Source organism: Carlito syrichta, unplaced genomic scaffold (genome assembly GCF_000164805.1).
Source record: "Carlito syrichta isolate Samal-C Ts95f unplaced genomic scaffold, Tarsius_syrichta-2.0.1 Scaffold305216, whole genome shotgun sequence".
Classification (NCBI taxonomy): Eukaryota; Metazoa; Chordata; class Mammalia; order Primates; family Tarsiidae; genus Carlito; species Carlito syrichta.
In genome coordinates, this window is record NW_007249312.1 from 862,200 (window position 1) to 868,199 (window position 6,000).

Consider the following 6,000-nt stretch of genomic DNA (forward strand, 5'->3'; position numbering starts at 1 on the left):
GGCAGCGGAACTATCCTGTATGAGCATCATACAAAATATACTGTATTGTCTATATTATAAAATGGTAGACTCATGTCATTAAACATGTGTCCAAATTCATAGAATCTACAACACTAGGACTTAACCCTGCTGTAAACTGTGGACTTTGGGTGATAATGATGTATCAGTGTAGGTTTATAGCATGTAACAAATATACAGCTGCGGCATGGGAGGTCAATAGTGGGAAAGTAGATGTGTTGGGACAGTAGTATATGACACCTATCTGTAGTTTCTGCTCAATTTGTTATGAACCTAAAAAACTACTCTAAAAAATAAGGCTTGTTAATTTAATAACAAGTTCTGTCCCCTTTACATATCCATTTTTTAAAAAATCACGTTTTTGGCTGTCTTCAGTAAGGTGGTTGCCTCTGATTACCTGGTGTGCCATCACAGGAAGCAGTAAAACTAAAGCCCTTAATTGGTTTTGAAGAAACGCACAGATATCCGTTATCTGTTAGCTTGTGAGGTATTTTTAAGGCAGAAATTCTGTTCATTGATAGTCCCTGTATTGTTCCATAGAAAATACTCAATAAAAATTTAAATGTTAGCACTGGTTTTTCTCTTAATTTCAAGTAGCTTCATTTAGTAAGACACAATTTATTTTTTCTAGATCCTTCTGCATAACTGGTTTTTATCTTTCTACTTGTAGCCATATTTGATGACTTGCTATTTTTTTCTGCCTGCCTCCAGAATTTTCCTGCAATAATTATGTCACCAATTTTTTCGTCAAAGTTATCTTGGATTTCAGAATTTTTCTTACAAATATTACTGCTCTCATTCTGCCTGTCCATTGGCAGGCAACTGCTGAGATGTGTCTCCTCTCTACCTCATATCCATTTTTAAAATCTGATAGCTGCACCCAGATGTATTTAAGGTGAGGATTAGAGACAACTGTTTACTTTTATGCCATTAAAAAAAAAATAGAGATGCTAATGTAATATGATTGAGAGAAGTATCCAAATAATACTAGCTATTATTCTTGAATTTTAAATTTTATGCTGATTGCTTAGATATCTGAAATGTAATTTGCTTTCTCAAGGCCATTTTTATTTTCAGTGAGCAGGACATGTCTGAGATCATGTGAATTTGGGACAGGTTATAACTTGAAGTGACAGGCAACACAGTATGATTTAACATTTCAGAAATAAGTATTTGTTATTACTGTTGTTTTTAGCTTACAACTTTTGTGAAACTTGCTAATGAGAAATTTAATTGTTTTCTTGGTTATATCCCTGGGGTCTACGGTCTTCTTATATTTGTGAGCATGCTTGCTGTAAAAAACAAAAGTAAGAAAACATTGCAAAGACATAAGTATCAGTGTTTTATATATTTTTGATAGTAACTCCTTTCTGGTATATGATTTACAAACATTTTATCCCACCCTGTAGGCTGTCTTTTCATTCTGTTGACTGTTTCTTTTGCTGTGCAGCACTCTTTTAGTGTGATGTATTTCTATTTGTCTAATTTTGGTTTTGTCATCTATGTTTTTGGTGTCATATCCAAGAAATCATTACCAAGACCAGTATCAAGAAGCTTTTCCCTTATAGTTTCTATAGGAGTTTTAGTTTTAGGTCTCACATTTAAAACTTTATTTGAAGTTTATTTTTGCGTATAGTGTAAGATTAGGTTCCAATTTTATTATTTTGTATTCAGATGTCCAGTTTTTCAAACACAATTTGTCAAAAAGACTATCTGTTCCTCACTGTGTATTCTTGGCTACCTTGCCACAGATCGGTAGGTCATGTAGACCCAAGTTTAGTTCTGGGTTCTCTATCAGGAACTTTTCCAACTCAATAGAAAAAACACAAATAATGTTAAAAAATGTTCAAAGGACTTGATTGGCTATTTCTTTGAGAAAGGAATACAGATGTCCAAAAAGTATATGAAAAGATTGTCAACATCACTAATAATCAGAGCGATATCAATCAAAGCCATAATAAAATATCACTTCATACAAGTGAAGATGTCTATTGTCAAAAAATTAAAAGATAAGTGTTGGTGAGGTGAAATTAGAACCCTTCTACACTCTTCGTGAAAATGTAAAATGATATAGCTGCTTTGGAAAGCAGTATATAGGAGTCTCTAAAAGTTAGAAATAGAGCTACCATATGATCCAGCAATTTCTCTTCTGGGTAAATTCCCCAAATAATAGTATTTTTGATGAATATATTTTTATTTAATAGTAAATGCTTATTATTAATGTTTAATAACGTCTATTTCATGATTATTAACAATAGCAAAATTATGAAAACAACCCAAATGTCCACAAACAGATGAGTGAATAAAGAAAATATCATACCCCCCACACACACAATGGAATATTATCTATCTTTAAAAAAAAAGAAAATCCTGCCACTTATGACAACATGGGTGAATAAATGAATCTGGAGGACATTATGCTAAGTGAAGTAGCCAGGCTTAGAAGGACCCATGCTGCACAATTCCACTTGCATGAGGTACCTAAAGTAGCCAAACTCATAGAAACAGAGACTAAAGTGGTAGTAACCAGTAGTTTAGGGGATGGAAATAGTGAGTCAAACTGATATGAATTTTCAGTTATGCATAATCAATTATTTCTAGAGATGCTGTGCATCATAGTGCCTATATTCAACAATACTATATTATACACTTGGAAAAACGTTAAGAGACTAGGTTTCTTTTTTTTATTTTTTTTTGAGTTGGAGTGTCACTCTGTCGCCCAGACTGGAGTGCAGTGGCCGCTCCCGGCCACCGCAGCCTCGCCTGCCGGGCTCCAGCGATCCTTCTGCCTCAGCCTTCCGAGTAGCCGGAATTACAGGCATGAGCTACCACTCCTGGCTGATTTTTTGATTTATTGTAGAGATGAGGTCTCGCTGCCCAGGCGGGTCTCGAACCCACGGGCTCAGGCAATCCACTCTTCTCAGCCTCCCAAAGGCTCGGGATTACAGGCTGAGCCACCAAGCCCAGTTGACTAGGTCTCATTTTAAGTGTTCTTAAGGCACCCACCCACCCACACATACAAACAAACAAAAACTGAGAAGACTATAAGAAAACTTGTCATGATGGTTTCATGGGTGTAAGCATATGTCCTAACTCGTCAAATTGTATACATTAAACTTGTTCAGTTTTTATATCAATCAAAACTCGGTAAAATGATAAAAAGAATGTAGGTACTGGTGAAATCCTTTTTTATTTTAATTTGTATTTAATGCTATGTTACCCTTAAGGATTTTAATATGATAGAAACCTGAAATATTCACTAGAGAAGGCAAATAATTGGCAAATATATTTTATCATAGAAAGAACCTATGAAGGTTTGGGGAAACAAATTAATTCTTACCTTTAAATAAATAACTATCACATGGTAGGTAGTATATTACCAGAATAACTTTCTAAAACATAATTTCTTTTTACCTAAAACTTTTAAAGTCAATCATTTTTCAGGACTGTTTCAGAAATACTTTACCATTTGACAAGATTATAATAACCAAAATCATCAGTTGCAGTCTGTTATTGCACATTATGTACAAGACACTTGAAGAAGTGCTGAAAAATATCTTTTTAGAGCCGGGCTTGGTGGCTCCACCTGTAATCCCGCGACTTTGGGAGCCTGAGGTGAGTGGATTGCCTGAGCCCGCGGGTTCAAGACCCGCCTGGGCAGCGAGACCTCATCTCTACAATAAATCAAAAAATCAGCTGGGCGTGGTGGCGCATGCCTGTAATTCCGGCTACTCGGAAGGCTGAGGCGGAAGGATTGCCGGAGCCCAGTAGGCCAAGGCTGTGGTGGCCAGGAGTGGCCACTGCACTCCAGTCTGGGCAACAGAGTGAGACTCCAACTCAAAAAAAAAAAAAAAAAACTTTTAAAATGTTCTCCTGGAATAATTAGCTCACCCTACTTAACATTTTACCTTCATTGCCTCAAATAGAAATAAGAAAATAGAAATATACATAACGAGGTGATTTAAGACTCTTGAAATATATTCAACAATTATCTCTGAGAGGTAACTTAATATGGTCTATTTTTCAAATTAGCTCCTAAGGCAGATTAAAATGAGCAATGAAAATATTGCATATTTAAGTCTAAACTGAATAGGAAAGTACACTGGATAGGAAAAGCACAGATTCTAATTGTGTATCAACTTAAGACACATTTGCTTACTTACCAAATTACAGATAATTTTCTCCTAGTTACACCTAAATGGACAGGCATTGTGTATATAATTCCCAAATGGGGGAGAGAGTCACTAGAAATGACTTTACTGGTATATTATTTTTTAATAATATACCTCTTCCTGACTCCTGATATATTAAGAAATAATATACTCAGGGAACTTGGAATTTTTTTTACTTTCAGATGAATAACATAGGCTATAAAAATGTTATTAAACTTACCTGGGAGGAACAAATGATATACTTTTCTCCTATAATTTATAAAGCAATAATATGCCTATGGACCATTCTAAAGTTCAGTTATTGATTTGGACAGTTAGTATCTCTTCAGTTGACTAGAACAATAGAGTGGCAAACCAAATCAAGGATAACTAAAATAAACAGAATTATCTGTCACAGTGATTTTATTTACATAAATTTGTCCCCTGACTGTTGCTTTTGGAAAATTGTTTTGCATGTCCAGGTAAGAAACCCTACAGATCAGCCTAATTGTTTCATTTAAATAAAATAAAAAAGGCACATTCTCTTTTCCCATCTATGAGAGGAAAATGGTCTTCCTCTTAATCAACAGTTACCTATTATTTTTACTAAACTGGAGACATCTTTGTGATCATTCTGTCTCAGAGCACCCATTTTTGTAGTCAAATGCATATACTGTACACCTGTGATTTATTAACTGTTAAATACTATTTCCAATACTGAGCGTGATAAAAGAAAGAGCTATGGTTACCTTGAGAACATATTCTCAAATATCAGAATGAGCTTTAAATAAACTATCAAAACATATTGCTCTTTGTTATAATCTGTGTAAACAGGCAATTGATTTACTAAATAGTGTGGGGGTCTTGTCCCTGTAGGGATCGGGAGTCTCCGGCGGTTTGATGACGTCAGTGGTTTAAACTGGAGGGATAGATATAAAGAGAAAGAAAGTGGGGAGAAAGAAAGTGGGGAGAAAGAAAGAGACTGGACTCTTGTCTAGTGTGGAAGTTGTTTATTGAACATTATCTCAGGGCTTTTATCCCCAAACTCTGTAAAGTTATCATCATGGGAACTCCTATTGTTATGGTTATACAAAAGGTAGCATGTTCCTTTCACATGACCAGGTCTAGGTGTACACAGTCTCAAGCAGATGTATTTTTTAAACATGAAGAAAAACATGAAGTTTTTAATCCAGTTTTTATGTACCCTTAATTGTTTATAGCTATATAACATTGTTTAATGCTTATATCCGAAACCAACATAAGGATATATTGTCTTTTACTATTCTATGTTAATTTAAACTAGTTTTTATGAAACGCTTGTTGTTATAGTTACACTCTCCTGGTACAAGCAAACCTAATTCGAACTTTACTGGTCTCCCCGAATCAAACTGAACTAACCACACTTTTATAATAAAATGATTGTTAAAATTTTTTAATATATGTAAGCTATTTTTTAAAACCTATATCTATAAATTTTAAAAATCATATTAAGAGCTCCTGTGACTTGTACTAAGGCTCCTCAACATGACTCAAAGTTAAACTTAAATTGTTTAAAAGCAAAAACCATAAACCGTGGAAAATGGGAACAATAGACTCCCAGGTTTAGCTGTGTATGTTTTGGTCTAAGAGTTTTCTATCAGAGTCAGCAGAAGCCTTTCCTGGTTGTTGTGCCAATGGAAAAGGAGGAAGGGAATGGGGTCAACAGCTCCCGAATGCATCCTAGTGGTCTCGGGGTCAACAGCCCTTCCCAATCCCTAATGCTCAGTGGGCCTCTGTGGCCGGCTCCCAACATCTCCCCCTTTTTTATTTTTTAGCATGAAACCATGAAATT